General features: G+C 41.7%; 1 protein-coding gene across 14 annotated transcripts in view; it reads right to left on the reverse strand.

Annotated features, from left to right (window-relative positions):
* The window catches only part of PSD3 (pleckstrin and Sec7 domain containing 3), a 646,842-nt gene that overhangs the window by 413,630 nt on the left and 208,875 nt on the right, over positions 1-24,337 (reverse strand). The window contains exon 1 of one of the 14 annotated variants that reach the window (XM_070253282.1): positions 6,972-7,053. The exons of the other annotated variants lie outside the window; for them this stretch is intronic. The gene's annotated coding sequence lies outside the window, so the exon portion shown is untranslated. Of the gene's footprint in view, positions 1-6,971; positions 7,054-24,337 lie in introns of those variants that run through there. 14 annotated transcript variants of the gene reach the window in all.

Genomic DNA, 24,337 nt, shown 5'->3' on the forward strand with positions numbered 1-24,337 from the left:
CCAACATTCCTGTCCAAGAAACCTTCGTCTCTCAACTACGAACACTTCCTAAGTAATCCCGTGCTCCTCCCTGCAGTGAGAGAACAGACTGGAGGGCGATCTTTTTAAAAGGTTAAACCATTCACAGCTCTCAATGACTTCCCATTTCCATAGGCTAAAATCCAAGCACCCGATTTTAACTATAAGGTCCTACACAATGTGGCTTCAGCTGACCTTTCCAATCTCTTCGCTCCGCTCCCCTTCTTCCACCCTCAACGCCCCAACCCCTTACTCACTTAGCTAGGCCTCTGGCCTTCTTTGAGTTCTTCATACACTAAGTTCTTGCCTGCCTCTGGCCTTTGTGTTTCTTATTCTTCTCTATGGCATATGCATCCTCTGGCCAGCCCCATTTCATCTGCCACAGACATCTGCTGTTTCTGCCTGCCCAGCACTCTTCCTTCTGATAACAGAACACCTCTTTTCTTCTTTAAATCCTTTCTCCCCCATTCTCACTCCATGTAGTTTGGCTTAAATTAGCAATTCCCTTCCTTCTCACCCAGGGCCATGCATGTGGGCATGTGATTCAGGCCTAGCCAAATATTCCATCCCCCTGGTCACAGACACAGACATTGTGTAAATTAATAAATGGAAACTTCATTTAAAATGGAATCAGGAGGCCAGAAGGGAGAGCTCTCATCCCCTAAATTGACAGCAGAGCCTAAGAGGATAAGAAGACGACTTCCTCTTGACTGGCAAGAAGCTCAGCAATGAAAAGCCACTGCACTTCCAACTTCCAGTCTCCTCCAATGGACTCTCTGCTTACAGCAGCACTCTCAACTTCCTCTTCCCCTCCATAAAGAGTTTCTCCTCCCCTTGCTGTGTGGGACTTGCACATGGCTCGCACTTCAAATTGCAATTCTTTGTTCATCCCAAATAGACCCATTTTTGCTGGAGAAATAACTGGCCATGTATTAGTTTAAGGTCAACAACACTTAACTCAAGTCAGGCCTATCAAAGCTAAGGCCAGGATTTTGCTGAAAATATAAGGAAGAGGCATGCTGAGGGGCCAGATGATAGGCAATGGTACATACACCAAACAGAGGTCATACAGTGAGGGGAAAAAAAAAAGGTTTGGCTACAGGGTCTACTCCCCTCTAATGCAGTCCTGAGGGACAACTCTCTCTGATGCATTAGGATCAAGATGAAGAAGAAAAGACACAGGACAAGGAGTCAAGTCTCTAATCCTGGCTCAGCCAATTACTAGTGTGAAAATTAATAAAGGAAATCTCAACTAAAATTGGAGTTGGGAAGGCCTGTAGAAGGAGCTCTCATGCCCCACCACTCATGGTCCATTGCACCAAACAGGAAGATGTTCAATTACAGACCCCTAACAAGAAGACATCAATTACAGATCCCAACAGGAAAAAGCATCAGTTACAGACCCAAATAGGAAGAGACTTAACTTGCACTCCCAAACAGGAAGTGCACCTTCTTTACTGCTCCAGGAGGAAGGAAGACTTCCTTCTTGCCCAGGCCAAGCCCAGTCAATGGAGAAAGCTGCAATGAGGAGCCATCGTCACCTGAACTTTTACTTTCCTCCAATGAAGCTTCATTTTTTCCTTGCTGATGACTTCCTTTCCTTGTCCCGCCCTCCTCACTCTAAAAGCCTTCCATCTTGCTTACTCCTTTGGAGTGTCTCTCTGCCTGCCAGATGAGATGCTGCCCAAATCATGAATCATTTAATAAAGCCAATTAGATCTTCAAATTTACGCAACTGAATTTTGGTTTTGAACACTAGCTATATGATCTTGGGCAAATCAATTAACTGTTGTAGTTCTTGGTTTTCTTATGTGTAAAATGCCAAAGTAGGGCCAGATCTTCCCTAGATCTAGATCTAAAAGTTTTAAAGGTGTCGACTTAGATAATGGGCCCTACAAAGCCTGCCTTAACCTGCACCTCTTAAAAACTACTAGTTTCTTTCTGTCTGACTCTATACTATGGTAGGTAAGATGTAAATGTAAATGGTGCCAGTTTTCCAGAAAGGAATGTGGATTTGGGGGCCTTAAAAAGTTCACACCTTTGATTCTCAAACTCCTCTTACAGGAAAATATTCTATGTAAATGTCAGAGAGACAGACATGTTTATATAAAAAGTTTTTATATATAAAGTATACATATATACAAATATATATATACACACACATATATATATATAAAGATCATCATAGAGAAAAACTGTTAACATCCTAAGTACCCAACAATAGGGAACTGGTTAAATGAGTTATAGAAGAGCCCTAAGATTAAACAGCAGGTCGCTATTCAAAAAACACATTTGCAAATAGTTTTAATGACATGAGAAAATGTTCGTAACATAATATTAAGCAAAGGAAAACAAGTAAGATTGTGTATACTGTATGAACACCTAAACAAACACACATGCTCAGAATATAGAAGAAACAGAAATGCCTCAGAACAGGTTAACAGTGTTTTATCTCTGAGCAGAGGGATTATAGTTGATTTTCATTTCTTCTTCAAATTTTTTCAAATACATATTTATGTATATCCCAATCTTTTTACAATTACCAGGTCTTTTTTCATAATCAAGAAAGAGTGGAAAATTTAAAATGGAATTTTAAAAATTAATTACACAATGAAAAAGAAGGTTGCACATGCCCATTATTTTCACCAGAGACCTGCCATGCATTACCTTTTCTGCCATGCATTAGAATTCCCATGATGATTACATTCACTAAGGGGTCAATGGAAAATAATACTGAAATGTTACATTACACAGTTTTGGTTTTCCCAAAGTACTTTTAAAGAAGTGAGGAGAGAGGGAAGCAAAATACTGCCTCCAAAGACAGTTAAAATGTCCACATACTCCTCTAACCCCTTCTATTAACCCAGATGAATTTATCAACTCAGCTAGGTGACACCTACAGCACCAGGAAAATGAGATGCAGAATTGGGCTGGAAGAACCTGACAGCGATAGCCAAGAAAACTGTAGCACCACAAAGGTTTCACAGAGGGGACTGGCAAGTCAAATCTGCAGCACTTTTAACCAGACACCACCATAAATATCAAACTGAAAGTCAGACTGAATTTCCAGCTGTAAAAATATGCAAACCAAAACATTACAGAGGTGGACTCGTCCACATAATCATAAGGTGGTGTGTTTACTCTCTGGGAGGACAAAGATCCTGGGTAACAGAGTACACACACAGGCACATACACACTCACACCCATACAGCCCTAAAGCCCAGGAAGGCTTCACAGTGAACCAGCTCCCTGGGTGTCCTCTGGCTAGGGGTCAATTGTGACCTACAGGCAGACCTTCTCTGCCAGCTTTAATCGATAGCCAAACCTCCAGAATTTGTCCAAAACTGATAATGCCTGTGGAACATACAGGAGAGTTTTAGAATTTGCCAAGTTGGGACACCACAAAAACAGCTTGTGACATTTAAAAGGATTAATTCATACACATGTAAAACAGTGTTAAGATAGAAGTATTATATTAAGCATTGTTTCAATGTCAGGACTTTTAGACAAAGGCATTTAAGACATTTAGTCTACACTAAAAATAAATTAAGGCTCTGAGTTAGGACCCTAAATCTATCTTTAAAATAAGTTTTACTCATTCTTAAAATTCCCTTGACTGAACTTAAAATTCCCTTGACTAAATTATCATAATAGCTAGGCTTTTATTGAATGTTTACAATGTGCCGGGATTGAGCTGAGCATTTCACAAGCATGGTCTCCTTTTAATCATGTAATCATGAAAAAAGCCCCATGAAACAGGTTTTACCCCATTTTACCAATGAGGAAACTGAGGCTCAGAAAATTAATACATTTGCCCAAAATCAGATCACCAGTGAGGGGTGTGATTCAAACCCAGGTCTGTTGGATTCCATCATGAAGTTATATTTTGCAAACCAATGTATGGTAGAATATTTTTAAGGGGTTCATACTTGTTTGATTGTGAATTTATTTATATAACTAACAAGGATCAAATCTCTAACTACAGTAATTCCAACAGTGCGCCAACTGGCTGAAAGGTGTGTCTCACTAAACCAAGGCTGACCACAGCTGGCTGAAACTCCCAGGAAATCCTTTCAAATTGTTAGTGATACCTGAATAATAATAATTTTTAAAAAGCAGATATCCTCATCCTCGGCTCAAAATTGTTTGATCGTTTCCTATCTCAGAGTAAAAGCCAAAGATCCTACAAGTGTGCTTAGAAAAGTGTTTGCACACAGGAGGCCCGCAATAAATATCTGTTGAATGAACAGTAAGTTATCAGAGCCACTGTATCCTTTCTCCCTGCTTTCAAGGGGAAGGTGCTTCTGTCTCCAGAAAGATGAAACACTGTGGCATTACATAATTGAAGAGACAGAAAACCCATCTGTAGGGAAATCACTGAGCTCCAAGTTCTGATGAAAAAAAGAACTCGTGTGCCCCAATGAGAATAAAATGAACTTATGGTTGCTTCATTCTATTAGCTCTGGAGAAGATTCAAAAGGACCTTTTAAAATGTGCTGTACATGATTCAGTTTGTTTCACCTAAACATTAGTAACTGCAATAGAAAAAAGCAGTGGAGCTGCAGTCAGGACCTAAGTACTTATCCAACTGGCCTTTAATTTATTTTCTCTCTCAGTTTCCTCATTTGTAAAATGAGGTTAGACTCCACGATTTCCAAGGTTCTTCTTAGCTCTGAACTTCTGTTATTAAATCACAATCTCAAACTTAATTTACAAAACAACTAAAATAGTAATTATTTACATTACAAAAGGAATCTGATTTTAGACCACAATTTATGACAAAACCACAAACCCCTCAGACTGGAAAGAACATAAAGGGTCTTTCATTTGAACAACTGGACAACTCACTTGCCGGTAAATTCCTAAAATCCAAACCTTCCAGACGCAAGCATTTAATCTAGAACATCCTGGTAGGGACCTGACCTCTGTCCAAACACAGCTAAACAGAAAGTCCACTTAGTTTTCAAACAACTCTGTGTGAAAGTCCTTTCTTACTCTGAAGTAGAAATCTGCTCCTCTGGAAATGTTTCTCCTATATTCCTTGCAGAAAGACAGAGTAAGTGCACTCCTTTCCCAGACTCAGGTTTCTCTTCAGATCACATTCCTTGTACCAAATGCTTAAAGACAGCTCTTCCATCCACTAAGTCTTCTTTCCTTAGGTTAAAAATCACAGTTTGTACAGCCTCTCCTACTATCACATGATTTTCTAACCACTCACCTACCACGGATACCTAACCACCCTTGCATCGCTAACACCTCTCTTAAAATGTGACACCCAGAACCGAATACAATAATTCTCACAGATTCTAACTGCTTCAGACTACAGTGGAGCTGCTTTGGGCACGTATTTGAGGAAGATAAAACCAACCTTACAGCATCATTTTAAGGATTAAATAAGAGAATAAGTATAAAGTCTCAGCACTGTGCATACAGTAATCACTCAGTGAGTGGCTGTTGCTGCCGCGACTGCAGTTAATAGTAAGTGCTACTGACACTGCATTGGTGTTGGAGCCTGCACTCCACGATCAGGCTAGAAGGGCTAGTTCTCGATCACACTGAAGGCTGCCTTACACATTACTGGCTATTTTTCCCCCAAGTCAGGATCGGGCAGAGAAACAGTGTTTGAGGCTCACTTTAAATTGAAGATCAGTCAGAAATCAAGATAAAGCAACTCTGAAATTAAGACAAATTAATGGCAAACAGGATGTGATTTATTTAAAACAGTTAATTTGTACTCAAGTTTCCAGAACACATTGATTTCATAATTCGAGAATCCCCACTCTTTCCCCCTCAACCATACAATGCATCACTGACAGGTGCTGAGGAAGCATGAGAGAGTAAGCTCTGGAATCAGACTGTTCAGAGTTCAAATCCCAGATCTACAGTTTACCCACTGTGTGACCTGGGAGAAATTACTAAACCTCTCTAGTCTCAGTTTACCCATCAGTAAAATGTGCATCATGACAGCACTTACCTACCTTATGGGGATCTGTAGGAATCAAATGAAAACAAATGAGAAGTGTGTTTGGGATGGTGCTTTTCACCTTTTAAAACTCTTAGTGATGTTGCTGTTATAACTACTACTCAGAAGTTATATGAAGAAGCAAATTATCCTAAATAATGTCGCTAAAACTTATTATCCCTCTGAAAGTCTTAAGCATTGTTTTTTCAAGGAAGGATTCACCCTAAGCTAACATCTGTTGCCAATCTTCCTCTTTTTTTCTCCCTGAAGCCCCAGTGCATGGTTGTATATCTAGTCATCAGTACTTCTAGTTCTTCTGTGTGAGCCACAGCCACAGCATGGCAACTGACAGACAAGTGGTACAGTTCCACACCCGGGAAATGAGCTCGGGCTGCCAAAGCAGTGAGAGCACCGAACTTGAAGCACTAGGCTATCAGGGCTGGCTCTCAGCCATTTTTCATTTATGTAGACCCTTAGCACTGTTACCCATTGCTCAAGTCAATCAGCAGCTTAGTGTTTTTTGCAAATTTATAATTATCTTTTTTCCATACATTTATCTATTCATTTTTAGGTTAGATTTTAAAATTAATGTAAAAAATTCCACCCTAATTTTAAATTTTTTTTTGAGGACAATTAGCCCTGAGCTAACATCTGCTGCCAATCCTCCTTTTTCTTTCTTTTTTTTTTTTTGGCTGAGGAAGACTGGCCCTGAGCCAACATCCATGCCCATCTTCCTCCACTTCACATGTGGGACGCCTACCACAGCATGGCTTCCCAAGCAGCTCCAGGTCTGCGCCCAGGATCTGAACCAGCAAACCCCGGGGCACCGAAGCGGAACATGCAAACTTAACCACTGTGCCACGGGGCCAGCCCCAAGGACCCCTAATTTTAATATTTAATGAACCATAAACGCTATCATTATAGTAAATAGTGTGTTGATATTTACAGAGAATAATGAATAAAGGTACAAACAGAACTGTGTTTATTTTACCTGCAACTGCTCTGCATACAGATCTGTGCTGTCCAATATGGCAGCCACATGGAGTCATCTGGCACCTGAAATATGGCGGATGGGCTGCTGTGGAAATTAATAAATAGAAGCCTCATTAAAAGGGAGTTGAGAGGCCAAAAGGGGAAGCTCTCACCTCCTATAGCAGAGCCCAACAGGAAGAAGAAAGACTTCCTCTTCTTGATGGACACGAAACTCAGCCAATGAGAGCCTGTCAGCCAAGGAGAAACCACTGCAACTTGAACTCCCAGTCTCCTCCAACGGACTCTTCATTTAGAACAGCCCCCCAAGCCCACCTTTCTGCTTCCTCTTCCCTCTGTAAAAGTTTCTCCTCCCTTGCTGCTGGAACATGCATGTGGCTCACCACAGTTTCAGACCCTGAATTGCAAGTCTTTCCTGATCCCAAATAAACCCATTGTTTGCTGGAGAAATAACTGGCTATTTATTTAAGGACAACATTTTGGTGGCCCATACAAGGATCCGAGAAAGACCCCTGACAATTCTGAGGCTGGTGAGCAAAGAGGTGTGGTACCAACAACAGGGCCCACTGAGGCCCCAGGAACTTGAGGGGGAGACTTTCTCCCGATGCGAGCTTCCACCACTTTGCGATAAGGCCGTCCAGGCTTTACTCGAGATCTGTTTCAAAGTTTCATCCTTTACTGGTTAAGGCCGTGTTTGTTGTGAGTATTCGGTTGGTACTTCAGCCTGATTCTTGTGAAATCAGGCCGTTTCCACCGAAACTGTGCTAAGCCTTCGGTCCCACTCTTCTGAAAATGGACTGTTCCTACTTGAAACTGAACTGGCACTTTGGCCTGACTCTTTTGGGAGCAGGCTGTTCCACGGGAACTGAAACAACCTTCAGGACGCTTCCCTTTGGTACTGAACTGTTCCACTAGAACTGCGCTGATTCCATCTTTGATCCACCTTACTAAAATCGAACTGTTCCTATTAGAACTGGCTGGTATTACGCCTAGAGGCTGTTCGAGCTGTTCAAGCTGTTTGAACTGTTTAGACTATTTGAAAATTATTCTTTTACTCTAGAGAAAAATCTCTAAGAAATGGGATCCTGGTTATTTAAATATTTTGAGGGTGCTCCCCCTACAGGTACCCTGGCTGATTTTATGTCTATGAGCAGCATAACTTTCTCATGCGCATTTCTAACTAAATGGACCAATTTAACCAAAAGTAATTTAGAATACTAATGGCCAACGTGGAGACCTTTTGAACTCCCAAAACTTACTTTTCTTAAAACCGAACTGAACAACACAACCACAGCTCTGTAATTTCCAAAGCTGAATGGGACACCTATTTCGAATGGTATTTTAAGACTTCCAAACGTCACCAGGAGCCTAAAATTGCCTCTTGGCAAAATGAAATCAAGATCAGTGGAGGCAAACAAACGATTAAAGAAAGATAAAACGGCTTCCGAAGCCTCATATTCCTCTCGCCCACTCCTCACGCTCAGGCACCCCTCCAGCATCCTCTTGCTCCCTCCCTTCCACACCCCTGCGCCTCCTCCATACCCTCAGGCTCCCACACTAACTCTCTGGCCAGACTTCCCCTTCTCCCTGAACCTCTCCTCACTCCCTCTTCCTTGGAACCTATCGGAAGCTGTCCCTTTAAAATTAAGCTTTCTAAGCATCCAAAGGCTAAACTCTTAATTTCTTATACTCCCTGGACTACAGCTGAACTGCAAGCCATAGTTAAAGATTTTCCAAAGGAATTGAAGATCCTCACCGATTTGCTGAGTCATTCAAACTTATCAACCCAGTTTCTCTCACTTATATCAGCTAGTTCATATGCTTGTCAGCGAAGGCCAGGACCAGCATTGGATGAAAACCACTAACTGGAAAATCCTGAGAAGTCTCTAGAATTACAACCAGGAGATCAACTCGCTGACTTAGTGTATGATCAGGCTCAGGCAATCGCTAGACAACTTCCTCGGGCCATGCCTAGGGCTTTCCCAAAGCCTGCTGATTGGAACGCAACTCAGGCTCGTGCACAAAAACCTGATGAACCTGTTCATGACTATTACAATCGACTTCAGATTGTTTTTAAAGAAAACTCCGGTCTCCCTTAGAAGTTGGTTCCATCCAGGTAGCTTCTAATTCTATGTTGATTAATAGGCTGAAGCAGGACCTTTCCCTTCTGGTAAAAAGGACCAGGATGGAATGGGAACCTGTGTCCAATCCAGATTTGGTTAATCTGGCAAACCAACTGTCCCCCACTCCAGATGAGTCACCTAAAAGAGAGACTGCTAAAATTCTTAACCTTCAACTCCAGCAAATGAAGGCCCTTTAATGAAACCAAAAATCTCCCAGTTTCTATTATTATTGCAAAGAGCCAGGACATTGGAAAAGAGATTGTTATAAATGCAAATGCTTCACACACCTTCAGCCCTCTAACCAGCCTTTCCAATGTCCTCCAAATTCCCAATGACGGGCTCCAAGGAACTACAGGGGCTCTTCCCAATCCGCCCTCTTAAGTGGCTTGAAGAAACGTTTCTCCAGACTGGAGATGAATCTCTCTGCTAACTGACAACAGAACCACACTCTCGGCGCTCAACTCCACTACTGTAAAGCAGCCCCCGCCTCGGAGGACTAAAACAGTTCAAAAAGTGGGGATTTCTTACCTTATGACCCAGCCATCCCACTACTGGGTATCTATCCTAAGAACCTGAAATCAGCAATTCCAAAAGTTCCATGCACCCCTATGTTCATCACAGCATTATTCACAATAGCCAAGTCATGGAATCAACCTAAGTGCGCAGCAACTGATGATTAGATAAAGAAGATGTGGTATATATATACAATGGAATACTATTCAGCCATAAAAAAGGACAAAGTCGTCCCATTCACAACAACATGGATAGACCTTGAGGGTATTATGTTGAGTGAAATAAGCCAGACAGAGAAAGACGAACTCTGTACGACTCCACTCATAGGTGGTAGTTAACATATGGACAAAGAGAACTGATCGGTGGTTGCCAGGGGAAAGGGGGGTGGGGGAGGGCACTAGGGGTGAAGTGGTGTACCTACAACATGACTAATAAAGATGTACAACGGTAATTTCACAAGGATGTTAACTTTCATAACCTTAATTAAAAAAAAAAAAAAAGTGGGGATTTCTAATAAACCTCAACCGGTTCCTCTCTGAACCTATTTCCTTTTGTTTAGGCCCTTTGAGAGAAATACACCCTTTTCTCCTTAGTTCCTCCACCCCATCCGTCTATTAGGCCAAGACTTCCTGGAAAAGTATCATGCTGGAATTCCTTTCTCCCAAAAAGGGGAAATAATTCTAGAATTTGACAGGAGCTATCAAAACAGCCAACCAGGTGAAGTAAATGACTCTGTGACATCTTTCATTTGCTTCATCTCTGATGGTACTAGACTGATTCTGCAAACAGTGATCATTTGTCCCTAGTGAATCAGCTACCATCCTCTTTATGAGTAAAATCTCCAACTGATATTGATAAAATTCACAGCACATCTGCCATCAATATTCAAACAGATCCCTCTAAACCTCTCCCCATAACTAATCAATACCCTATAAGGAGAGAAGCCCTTCAAAGTATAAAGCCCATAATAGAAGACTACAAGCCTCAAAGCTTCATTATGCCTTGTACTAGTCCCTCTAATACTCCTATTTTACCTGTGAGAAAAACCAAGGGCTAAGGGTGGAAGATTGTCCAGGATCTCCAAGCAATAAACAACACTGTTATCCCTCGACACTCTGTTGTTCCCAACCCTCACATGCTGCTAACATCTATTCCCACTGGAAGCAAATTCTTTACAGTAAGTGATTTATGCAGTGCATCCTTTAGTATTCCAGTTGAGGAAGCTAGCCAATACCCTTTCAGCTTTACCTGGGAAGGAAAACATTCACCTGGACAGTAATGCCTCAGGATTTTACTGAGAGCTCTTCTGATTTTTCACAAAACCTGAAGGCTGGACTCCACTGTGTTGCAGTATGTGGATGATTTGCTTCTTTGCTCTCCCTCCCAAGTCTCCTGACAGAAGACAGCATCCACTTGCCAGAGCTTTTAGCTTTAATTGGACATAAAGTTGCCAAAGAAAAATAGCAGTTTGCCCAAACCCAGGTTTGATATTTAGGGCAGCTGATATCAGAACGAGGGCTACACTAGATCCAGATATAGGCTTCATGGTGCCCTGAGTTTCCCCAAACCCAAAATTAACCATCAACTGTAAGGTTCTCTCAGGCCAGTTGGTTATTGCTGAAATCGGATTCCAAATTTCTCTTTTATGGCCATTTCAAAGAACCACCACCTCAATCCAATTTTATGGGAACTGGACAACACAGCCTTTAAGGCCTTGAAGTTTGATGAACCCACCCGCCCTTGGACATTCAATTATCAGATTCCCTTTTCCCTATTTGTATATCAACAGGAAGGGAATGCCTTTGGGGTATGCACCCAAAACACAGGGACTACCATTAACTCACAGGGCATTCTAGCCAGCAACTGGCCCCTGTGGCACAGGGATACCCACTTTGCCTCAGAGTCATTGCTGCCACCGCCCTTTTGGTTAAGGCCAAGAAATTGTTGTGGGATGCCCTTTAACCATTATTGTAGTACTTCTCATGCAGTAGAAGCCCTACTGAATTCTCATCACACTCAACATACTTGTCAGCCACCTCACCTCCTACGATATCCTTTTGTTAACTGCTCCTCACGTAACTCTTTCAAGCTGTAATGACCTTAATCCTGCTACGCTTCTCCCCTTTGTTGCCAATGAAGTCCCTCACGACTGCTTAACGCTGACGGATCCCCTCCTGACCCCTCCTGACGATCTGCAGGAGACCCCTCTGGGCAATGCCGACTTCTCATGGTTCACTGACGGTTCTCCTTGAAAGGGTGACCATGGCAAACACTGTGCTGGGTATGCTACGGCCACTCCTTTTGATGTCACTGAGGCAGCAGCTTTACCTATGGCTAGTTCAGCCCAACAGGCTGAATTCTGCGCTCTGACACAGGCTTGTACTTTAGCCAAAGGCAACACTGCCAACATTTATACTGAGATTAGACACGACTTCAGATTAGCTCATGATTTTGGAACGTTCTGGAAGCAACGTGGCTTCCTTGTTTCCAGCGGAAATAAAACAAAAAATGGCCCTTGTGTTCTGGAATTATTAGATGCTATACTTTTACCTCCCGCTTCAGCTATTAATAAGATTCGGGGGCATTCTAAACTTGACTCTCTGGAAGCTAAAGGAAATCACCTTGCTGACATTTCCACAAGAAATGCAGTAAAGGAACCAACAGCAGCCAAAGGGATATTTCCCCAAATGATAACTTAGAAAAACTGACTAGAGAAGCCCAACAATTGGGTTCAGAAAGGGAAAACAAGATTGGAAATTCAACAGTTATTGGTTTGATTAAAAGACAAAGCTCTCCAACAACCCAGTCCTAGCAGAGACTCTAAAATGCCCGCTCCTAACCACTGTACAGACAAAACCATTGGTCTATTGAAAACATGACAGCACTCATGAATCAATATTGGTGGGGAAATGTTAACAAGGCTGCAAAAAATGCCTACCCTACTTGCCAAAATACAATCCAGAGAAGCCTGCTCATAACGGCTCCCAGATATTTTAAACTGCCTAATGGACCATTCAAGGTTTGGCAAATGGATTTCATACAGCTTCCCCTGTCTCATGGAGATAAATATGCTTTAGTCCTGGTCTGCATGTTTTCTCGCTGGACTGAAGGCTTCCCTTGCAGACAGGCACTGCCTCTTCGGCAGCTGAAGTCTTTCTGGAAAAGATTATCCCACCCGGGGAACTCCTCTCTGGCTTCACAGTGATCGTGGAACCCATTTTACCAGTGAGGGACTTCAACAAGTCTGCACTGCTTGGCCGGTTTCACAACACTTTCACTTTCACTGAACTCACCACCTTCAATCCTCTGGTTTAGTCAAATGCACCAACGGCATCATTAAGACTCAAGTGGCATAATTTGTAGAGACCCTCCAGACGCCTTGGCCAAAAGCATTGCCGTTGGTCCTTCTAAATCTCAGATCCACCCCCTCTGGAACTCACAAACTCTCGCCCTTAGAGATAATCACAGGACGCCCAATGCACTTGGCTCCTGCCTCTTTTGACCCACAGCTGATAAAGGAGCTACACTCCAGTACGGCAAAGGCCTAACGGCTTCTATTAAAAGCAACCGTGCTCTGGTGGAGCAGTCTTTCACAGCGCACTCCAGCGAGACGAAGACCTTAAGCATCACACCTTGCAACCTGGAGATTCTGTCTATTGGAAAAGACACCTCCAGAAGGACTCTCTTCAACCTCGCTGGAAAGGCGCCTGTCAGGTGCTGTTACTAACCCTTGTGCTGCCAAACTCCAGGGCCTTGACTTTTGGATTCATGTGACACACCTAAAGAAGGCACCACGCCCTGACTTGACCTGCACATCATCTGGTGACTTAAAAGCAAAGATTCCTGGAATTGAAGCAGATGACGTCTGTCAGACAGCTTTCCCAAGACGTCCAGACCAGGCCTGTTGAAAGTTTGTCTGCCAAACCTTTGATGATGACTTAAGGCTTCAGATGATCTCCCATGCCTATGATGGTAACATATGGACTTTAGAAAAGAGAAATGCCTGAGAGCTCCCCCTTCTACCCCTCCTTGTTACTCAAATATAGCAACAATTTCCAGTCTGTACACTTTCCCTCCTATGTGGGACATGAAACCAGGAAAGGTCCTTCCTGGCATCAGGAGACAAAAGGCCAATGAAACCAGAAAAACCTGACTCTTGATCAGCAATGCTTTCAGAGAAAGATCTCGATCAAAAGGGGAAAATGTGGAAATTAATGAACAGAAACCTCATTAAAATGGAGTCAGAAGGCCAAAAGGGGGAGCTCTCATGCCCTACCTCTATAGCAGAGACAGACTTCCTCTTCTTGACTGCAAGAAGTTCAGCCAATGAGACACTGTCACAACTCAGCCAAAGAAAAGCCCCTAAGCTTCAAACTCCTAGTCTCCTGCAATGGACTCTGTTTACAACAGCCTCCCCACTTTCCTTTTCCCCTCTGTAAAAGAGCTCCTCCCTCCCTGGCTGATGAGAACTTGCACATGGCCTGCCACAGTTGCAGACCCCAAATTGCAACTATTTGCTGATCCCTAATAAACCCATTTTTTTGCTGAAGAAATAAGTGACTATTTGTTTAAGGTCAACATTGTGAATATAAAATACACACCAGATTTTTAAGACTTAGTATAAAAAAAAGACTAAAAAGCTATCTCATTAATAATTTTTATACCAATTACACATAAAATGACAACATTTTGGATATATTGGGTTAAATAAAATATATTATTTAAATTAATTTCATCTGTTTATTTTTACTTTTTTAAGGTGGCTACTAGAAAATTTAAAATTATGTCTATGACTCACATCATATTTCTATTGGACAGCACTGATATAAATGACCCTAAAAAATATGCCTCAAGGAAATTAAATTCGGGACAAGATATATGACCTAAATTATAGCAGAAACTAAATGTAGAACCTAAATAAATTTTCAGTTTATATATAATTGATTTTAAGCTCTTCCCCAATCCAAAAAAAACTATCTTTGATAAGTACCTCTTCCACTCTAGAGCCATCTGAGCTTTTGTCAGCTTGTGGTGAACTTAAAAGATTTGCTTTGTATTCCACAACCTGACCAAATTTACTAATATAACAAACCTTAACAAGTGACCTCTATCCACTTCCAGCCCTGGCATGGAAGTGTCCAGAGCATTAGACACCTGACAACACTCAAGGTGGCAAATTGGCCCCAGAGCCAGGACTGGCCAGTGGGACTCAAAGCACAGGCAGGTGTTCAGAAGCCCAGGAGGAAAACGGCCTCAGGATTGAAATGAGACCCAGAAGTCTGGCCTTCCATAGGTAATACAAATGAAACTTGCCTCAAGTCTCTTCAGTACCTAATTACTAAACAAAACACGCAGAAGCCAGTAGCCCTTTTTGCAGAGACCAATAAAAATGCAATGGCTGGAAGGCAGAAGACACTGAAATGCTGTACGTTTGAGAGTTGGAAAGTTTCCAGCTGGTCTAGAGGGGACCTAGCACAGAAACAAGAGAGAAGAGGAAGAGAAGAGAAGCAAACGTAAAGGGGAAAAGTAAGCTCAGAAGTGATCCAGCGGTCCCCCTTTATCTGCAGTTTCGCTTTTCCTGATTTCAGTTACCCACCTTCAACTGAGGCCCAAAAATAAGAAATGGAAAATTCCAAAAATAAACAACTTGCAAATTTTAAATTGCATGCCATTCTGAGTGTCCCCCGGGATGTGACTCATCCCTTTGCCCAGCACATCCACACTGTATACACTACCCACCCAGGAGGCACCTGGCAGCCATCTGGGTTATCAGATCGATTGTAGGGGTATGGCAGTTGTTGTGTTCAAGCAACCCTTACTTTACCTAATGGTGGCTCCAAAGCACAAGAGTAGCAATGCTGGCAACTGGGATATGCCAAAGGGAAGCCGTAAAATGTTTCCTTTAAGTGAAAAAGTGAAAGTTCTCAACTTAATAAGGAAAAAAATCATGCTGAGGTTGCTAAGATCTATGATAACTTTTATTACAGTATATTGTTATAATTGTTCTATTTTATTATTACTGTTGTTAATCTCTTATTGTGCCAAATGTATAAATTAAACTTATCATAGGTATGTATGTATCGGAAAAAACATAGTGTATATATAGGATTCGGTTCTACCCGTGGCTTCAAGCATCCACTGGGGGTCTTGGAATGCATGACCTGTGGATAAGGGGGAACTATTGTACCTCTGATAACTTTGTACACAAAATGAGATGCACTAGCATCGCTGGCATCACCTGGAAGTTTATCATGAATGCAGGATCTCAGGCCCACCTCAAACCTAAAGAGTCAAAATCTGCATTTCAACAGTGTCCCTAGGTGGTTCATAGGGCATACAAAGAAGCCACTGCTAATTCACACGAGATGCAGAGATACTTGTGTCTTTAAATTCTGTTTCTTCTTACCCATGTGCCGCCCTGTGGTTGCCATCTTACCTTATATGTGTAATGCACACAATAACTATTTCGTTAACTGAATAAATTATTAGAAAACCCAGAGGATCCCATACATGCTTAAAGGATGGTGGGGAATCTGTGCCTGAGATAGGAGGTGAGCTAAAGAAGTTACCAGTAAAACAATGAGATACCACCACTCACCAATTAGAATGGTCAAAATCTGGAACACTGGCAACACCAAATGCTAGCAAGGATGTGGAGCAACAGGAACTCTCATTCATTGCTGGTGGGAATGCAAAATGGTACGACCACTTTGGAGGATAGTTTGGCAGTTTCTTATAAAACTAAACATACTCTGACTACATAATCCAGCAGTGGCACTCCTTGGTATTTACCCAAAGGAGCCGAAAACTTATGTCCACACAAAAACTTGCATGTGGATGTTTATAGCAGCTTTATTCATAATTGCCAAAACTTGGAAAAAACCAAGATGTCCTTCAACAGGTGAACAGATAAACAGTGGTACGTCCAGACAATGGGATATTATTCAGCATTAAAAAGAAATGAACTATCAAGCCATGAAAAGACATGGAGGAACTTTATATCATATTACTAAGTGAAAGAAGCCAATCTGAAAAAGCTATACACTGCATGATTCCAACTATATGACATTCTGGAAAACGCAAAACTATGGAGACAGTAAAAAGATCGGTGGTTGCCAGGGGCTGGGGGAAATGGGAAGGATACATAGGCAGAGTATGGAGGGCCTTTTAGGTCAGAGAAACTATTACGTATGATACTGTAATGAAGGATACATGTCATTATACATTTGTCCAAACCCAGAGAATGTACACCACCAAGAGTGAACCCTAATGTAAACTATGGACTTTGGTTGATTATGAAGTGCTAATGTAGGCTCACAATTGCAACAAATGTACCACTCTGATGGGGGATGATGATAATGGGGGAGGCTATCAATGTGTGGGGGCAGGGAAATGTCTCTACCTTCCTCTCAATTTTGCGGTGAATCTAAAACTGCTCTTAAAAAATAAAGTCTTTTAAAAAAAAATCATCAGTTACTGAAAGCATGTGGATAGAGTGTACCTCACTCAGGCCCATGTATATTGGTGCCTTCTGAATGTGAATTATGCTACTACTTGAAGGATCATTCTTTTTTTTTCTTCTTTACTGTCTTTCCCATCGGCATTCAAGCATGCTGTTATTTTTCCCGTTTTAAAACCTCTCTTGACCCCACTTTCCTTTCAGCTGTATTTCTCACTTTCCCTTTACAGCAAAATCCTTGAAATATTTGTCCACATTTGATGTTTCCATTTCTCTAATCCCATCCTCTCTTGAATCCTCATTGATCAATTTTTGGTCCCCACTATTCCACCAAAATTGCTGTTGTCAAGCTCACCAATAACCTCCCTATCACCAAATCCCTAAGTCAATTCTTGACTCTCATTTTACTTCACCTCTTGGGAGCATCTGACTCACCCTCCTTGAAACAGTTTCTTCACTTGGCTCCCAAGACACCACAGTCTCCTGGTTTTCCTCCTACCTCATTAGCTGCTTTTTCTCATTCTTCTTTACTGCAACCATCTCATCTCCTCAACCACAGTGTGGAAGTAGCTCAGGTTCTTGGTCCTAAACCTATTTTCTTTTCTATCAACACTCACTCCCTTGTGGATTTCATCCAGTTTCTATATTCTCCAGCCAAGACTGCTCCCCTGAAATTCAAACTAGTCTACCCAACTGCCTACTGGGCATCTCCAAAACTGAGCCCCTGATCTTTCCCCCTACATCAACTTCTCCTTGTCTTAGTTAATGCATCTCCATCCTTTAAGCAGCATAGGCCAAAAACTTTGCAAGTCACCACTGACTTCTCCCACTCACAACTCATATTCAATCAGGAAAGCTTTCCCACTCTCCCTTCAAAACACACAACTCTGGTCCAAGCGATCAAGTAGGTTACTACAAAGCAGCTTCCTAATTGGTTTCCTCATTTCTGCCCTTTTCCATGTAAGTCTATTCTCATGAGACATAGTGGCAATGTGTCCTCTTAAAACATAAGCCAGATCACATCACATCATTATTTGAAACTCTCCATCAGCTTCTCGGCTCACTTTAATCACAAGCCAAAGCCCTTGCAATAGCTTACAAGTGCAGAGGCCTTACAGGACTGGCGTCTGCTTTCCTCCCTACTCACTCTACTCCAGTCACACTGGTCTTACAGTTCCTGGAAGACAGAAGTATGCCTTGGCCTCGGGACTTGGCACTTGCCCCCTCTTCCTGTCTTGGGGGAAGACAGCCACATGATTCTCTTCCCCTTCTTCAGGCCTTTCATCACAAGACACCTCAGTGAGCCCAGCCTTGACTATCCTACTTATAATTGCAACTACCCCCATTCCTAACCTCCCTTCTCTGGTTTATTTTTCCCCAAATTCCTTAACACACACAGACACATTCATACACACATACACATACACATTCACACAGACACACACAGTCTATCTCACCTTGCAGGAGTAAGAATTTTTTTTCTGTTTTGTTGACCACTGTATCTCCAGTACCTAAAATAATGTCTGGCACATAGGAGGCACTCAAATAAATATTTAATGAATATATGAATGAAAGAAAGATGACAGTGATACAGAGCTGTACATAATCTATGATAGTTTACCTTGTAGCCTTTTGAAAGGGTTATATTTTAATAGGGCGCTCTGTATGCATATACATATTTAGATATTATGGAAAAAACAAAGCTGCTCCAATTTGATAATTAATCTCAAGCAAAACCTGAATACTTGTAAAGAAATAGTTCTCTAAACTGAGACATGCTTTAAAACATTCCAAGCGTACTAGGATTTCTCAAAACCCTAGATCTTGCTTCACTAGAGTACATTAAAAAGATGAGTCTCAATATGTACACCCTGCCCAAAGCAGGTCAAAGTCACCAAGCCAATATAATGGACTTTGATTTCTTCAAATGATAGAGAAATTATGACACAAAGTACAAAGCACTTAAGTTTTAATGCTGCATAACATTGGGGTGTAACCTATTTTCAGTGAACCTCTGGACTCAAGTATGAGACAGAAAAAAAGTTTTTGTTGCTGTGTCATACTTTAGTAATGTATTCACTCAAGACAAGGACATGGATCAGTCATATTTTTATAAAGCACACTTTTAAAAAACTTAAAATTATGTCCCAGGTAAAAGAAATGCAAAATAATTTTACAACACATTTTTTGAAATTATTTTATTGACATCATATTGGTTTATAACGTGGTGTAATTTCAGGCGCATATCATCATATATCAGTTTTCGTAGAGACTGCATCGTGCTCACCACCAATAGTCTAGTTTTTACCCACCACCATACATATGTGCCCTTTCCCCTTTCACCCAACCCCCCAGCCCCTTCCCCTCTGATAACCACAAATCTGTTCTCTTTATCCATACGTTTGTTTACCTTCCACATATGAGTGAAATCATAGGTATTCGTCTTTCTCTGTCTAGCTTATTTTGCCTCAAAGTCCAACCATGTTGCTGCAAATGGGACAATTTCATCTTTTATATGGCTGAGTAGCATTCCATTATATATACACTTGGGTTTCTTCCACATCTTGGTTATTGTGAATAATGCTGCAATGAACATAGGGGTGGTTAAATCTCTCTCTATTGTTGATTTCAAATTCTTTGGATAAATAACCAGTAGTGGGAAGGCTGGATCGTATGGTATTTCTTAATTTTTTGAGAAATCTCCATACTGTTTTCCATAGTGGCTGCACCAGTTTGTATTCCCACCAGCAGTGTATGAGGATTCCCTTTTCTCCACATAGTCTCCAACACTTGTTATTTTTTGTCTTGGTAATTAGAGCCATTCTGATGGACATGAGGCATTATCTCAGAGAGGTTTTGATTTGCATTTCCCTAATTATAAGTGATGCTGAACATCTTTTCATGTGCCTGTTGCCCATTTGTATATCTTCTTTGGAAAAATGTTTGTTCCTATATCCACTGCCCATTTTTTGATCAGGTTGTTTTTTTGTTGTTGAGTTGCGTGAGTTCTTTATATATTTGGATATTAGCCCCTTGTCGGATGCATGATTTATATTTTCTCCCAGTTAGTGGGTGTCTTCATTTTGCTCATGGTTTCCTTTGTCTTGCAGAAGCTTTTTAGTCTGATGTAGTCCCATTTGTTTATTTTTTCTTTGTTTCCCTCGCCTGAGTAGACATGGTATTCCAAAAGATGCTGCTAAGACTGATGTCAAACAGTGTACTGTGTATGTTTTCTTCTAGGAGTTTTATGGTTTCAGGTCTTACGTTCAAGTCTTTACTCCATTTCGAGTTAATTTTTGTGTACGGTGTGAGATAATGGTCTACTTTCATTCTTTTGCATGTGGCTCTCAGTTTCCCCAACACTATTTATTAAAGACTTTCCTTTCTCCATTGCACGTTCTTGGCTCCTTAGTCAAAAATGAGCTGTCCATATATGTGTGGTTTTATTTCTCAGCTTTCAATTCTCTTTCATTGATCTGTGTGTCTGTTTTTGTGCCAGTACCATGCTGTTTTGATCACTATAGCTTTGTAGTATACTTTGAAGTCAGGGTTTGCGATGTCTCCAGCTTTGTTCTTTTTTCTCAGGATTGCTTTGGCTATTCAGGCTCTTTAGCTGTTCCATATAAATTTTAGGATTCTTTGTTCTATTTCCATAAAGAATGTCATTGGGATTCTGGTTGGGATTACATTGAATCTGTAGGTTGCTCTAGGTAATATGGACATTTTAACTATGTTTATTCTTCCTATACGTGAGCATGGAACAGCTTTCCACTTCTTTATGTCTTCTTCAATCTCTCTCAGTAATATCTTATAGTTTTCAGTGTATGGGTCTTTCACCTCCTTGGTTAAATTTATTCCTAAATATTTCAATCTTTTTGTTGTGACTGTAAATGGGATTCTATTCTTGACTTCTTGTTCTGCTAGTTTGTTATTAGTGTATAGAAATGCAACTGATTTTGAGATCCTGTCAAGATGGCGGTGTGAGCAGATGTTGAACTTGCCTCCTTCCATGAACACAACCAAGTTACAACAATTTTTGGAAAAATTACCCCAGATTGAAAACTGAAAACTGGATAAAAAGAACCCCCACAAAAAGGGACAGTCCTGAGAAAGGCAGAAGAGGCAATAATTCCAGCCGGAGAAGAAAAAAGCCACCTTTGGGAGCAGCGGAGCTTCTCGGCTGGCCAGGCGGGAGCCACCCTAAGGTACACAGCCCTCCCTGGAGGAGTGAGGTCTGGAGCGAGGGCAATACTGCTATAAGCATACTTCAAACTCAGCCCAACTAAGAGGAGGGTCTTACTGTCTGGCTTCGCTGGCTATTGACTGCAGTGAGGATACCACCAGAAAAGCTATCAGTTGAAAGCCGAAAAGACCCGGGTCTTAAAGGGCCCACACACAAACTCACTCATTGCAGCAACCTAAAATCACCAGAGAAGGCTGAGAGACCATTGGTGAAACGAGACTCAGCTGGTGGGCTCTGGGGGCATCTTGGTGAGAGGAGGGACCTCTCCGGAGATGGAGACATTGGTGGGGGCCATTGTTCTGAGCTGTTCCAGGCGTGCTGACATGGATCCCAGTGGGTGCCATTGAGGTTTATCCCTTGGCCTGTCAGCCCAGGGGTCTGCCACGCCCCTAGAGCACAGATTTAACCCAGTTCAGCCAGGGCAGGCAACCTGCCCTAGGGACCCACACCACCTAACAGCAAGCCCTCAGGCTACTTGTGGGCCTGCAGTGACTGAGTGCCTTGATCCTCTACAGGCAGGCAAGGATGTCTGCCTCTGTGGGGCAGGGCCTGTGTGAGGACCAGGGGAACTGTGGGCAGCAGTGGTGGAGAAGTAGGGGCCCCTGCAGTGCGGCATTGGGGTACGCTCCAGGGGGTTGAGAAGTTCGCACAGACCAAGACTGTGTTGACGGTATATGTGGTGCTGTGGGGGGTGAGGCTTATCAGAGGCAGAAGACCTGTGCTTCACAAATAACCATAAAAAGGATCAGCCCCACCTTCGAAAGCCTGAAACAATTGAGTGCTCCCATGCCAAGGGCTAGCCCCACTTAGCTGCACTCCTAAGAGAATTGACAACAGCCTTGAGGCCTGAGACCTATCACAACTGTCAGCCCCTGAGCCTAGCAACCAGCTACATTGGGTACCAACCCAATTAAGAGGAAAACTGCAATAAGAGTTTGCTGATAGACTTTGTAGCCAACTGTGCTAAGGCTCCCCAAACCGGATTTACAAACAGCTGGCCAGGGAAGGAAAGACTAGACTCCCTGGGAACCTGCAGTGGGTGCAAGCCTGCCACAGCAGAAGGACACAAGTAGTTCACAAAGGGGTCACTCCTGGTTGTCATGGACTGGTGATGAGAGGGAAGCACACTGCTGGGCCTCATAAGGCATCTCAGAAATAAGGCCACTTCTCCAAGATTAGGAAACATAGCCGACTCACCTAATACACAGAAATAAGCACAGAGAAAGAAGCATAACAAGGAGGCAAAGGAATACTTTCCCAGCAAGGGCACAGGACAAAACCCCAGAAAAAGGACTAAATGAAACAGAACCTAGCAACCTACTCGACAAAGAGTTCAAACAAAATATCATGAGGATGCTCACAGATATGTGGAGAAGAATGGATGAACACAGTGAGCACATCAGCAAAGAACTGGAAGATATAAAAAAAAAATCAGAAATGAAGAATGCAATACTGGAAATGAGAAATTCACTAGAGGGACTCAACAGTAGAGTAGAGGAGGCAGAAGAACGGATCAGTGAGCTAGACGAAAGACTACAGGAAATCACCCAAGCAGAACAGAAAAGAGAAAAAGGAATTAGACAGAATGAGAACAGTCTAAGGAAACTCTGGCACAATATCAAGCATGCTAACATTTGGATTATAAGTGTCCCAGAAGGAGAAGAGACAGACAAAGGGGCAGAAAATTTATTTGTAGAAATAATAGACAAAAATTTTCCTAACCTGAGGAAGGGAACAGACATCCAAGTTCAGGAAGCACAGAGAGCTCCAAACAAGATAAACCCAAAGAGGCCCACACCAAGACATATTAGAATTAAAATATCTGAAATTAAAGACAAAGAGAGAATCCTAAAAGCAGCAAGAGAAAGGCCACAAGTGACATATGAAGGGAAGCCCATCAGGCTATCAGCAGACTTCTCAGCACAGACCCTAGAGGCGAGAAGAGAATGGCAAGACGTATTTAAAGAGCTAAAAGGAAAAAACCTACAGCCAAGAATACTCTATCCATCAAGGTTGTCATTCAGAATGGAAGGAGAGATAAAGAGCTTCCAAGACAAGCAAAAATTAAAGGAGTTTATCACCAAGAAACCAGTTCTACAAGAAATGCTGCAGGGACTTATTTAAGTGGGAAAGCAATGACCACAAATAGAGATTAAAAAAAATTATCAAAAAAACCCAAACAACAACAACAAAAAACCAGGCAATAAAATCACTTGTAAGGTAAAAATATAGCAGAGGCAACAGATCAACGATGTGTGAAGATAACATGAAGGTTAAAAGACAAATGTACTAAAATCACCTATTCCAATGATAAGAGGGTAATGGATGGACACACACTAAACAAAAGACTATAAATTATTTCAAAAACTTATAATGCGGGAGGAGAGGAGTGAAAAAGTAGAGGATTTAGAAAAAGGTCAAGCTAAAGAGTCTATCAACTCAATATAGACTGTTATGGGCGTAGAATATTAAATAGGATCCTCATGGTAATCACAAACCAGAAACCCATAACCAGCAAGAAAAAAGTAAGACAAAAGAACTCAAACATGTTACTAAAGATAGCCACCAAACCAGAAGGGAAGAGAGCAAGAGAAAAAGAACAGAGAAGAACTACTAAAACACCCAGGAAAAAAAGTGACAAAATGGCAATAAATACATATTTATCAATAGCTACTTTAAATGTCAATGGACTAAATGCTCCAATCAAATGCCATAGGGTGGCCAATTGGATAAAAAAAACAAGACCCATGTATATATGCTGCATGCAAGAGACACACTTCAGACCTAAAGACACTCACAAAATGAAAGTGAAAGGATGGAAAAAGATATTCCACCCAAACGGCAAAGAAAAGAAAGCGGGGGAGCAATATTTACATCAGACAAAATAGACTTTAAATCAAAAACTGTAATAAGAGACAAAGATGAGCACTACATAATGATAACTCCAACAAGAAAATGTAACACTTGTAAATATCTATACACCCAACATAGGAGCACCTAAACATATAAAGCAATTATTAACAGACAGA

This window comes from Equus caballus, chromosome 27 (genome assembly GCF_041296265.1).
Source record: "Equus caballus isolate H_3958 breed thoroughbred chromosome 27, TB-T2T, whole genome shotgun sequence".
NCBI lineage: Eukaryota > Metazoa > Chordata > Mammalia > Perissodactyla > Equidae > Equus > Equus caballus.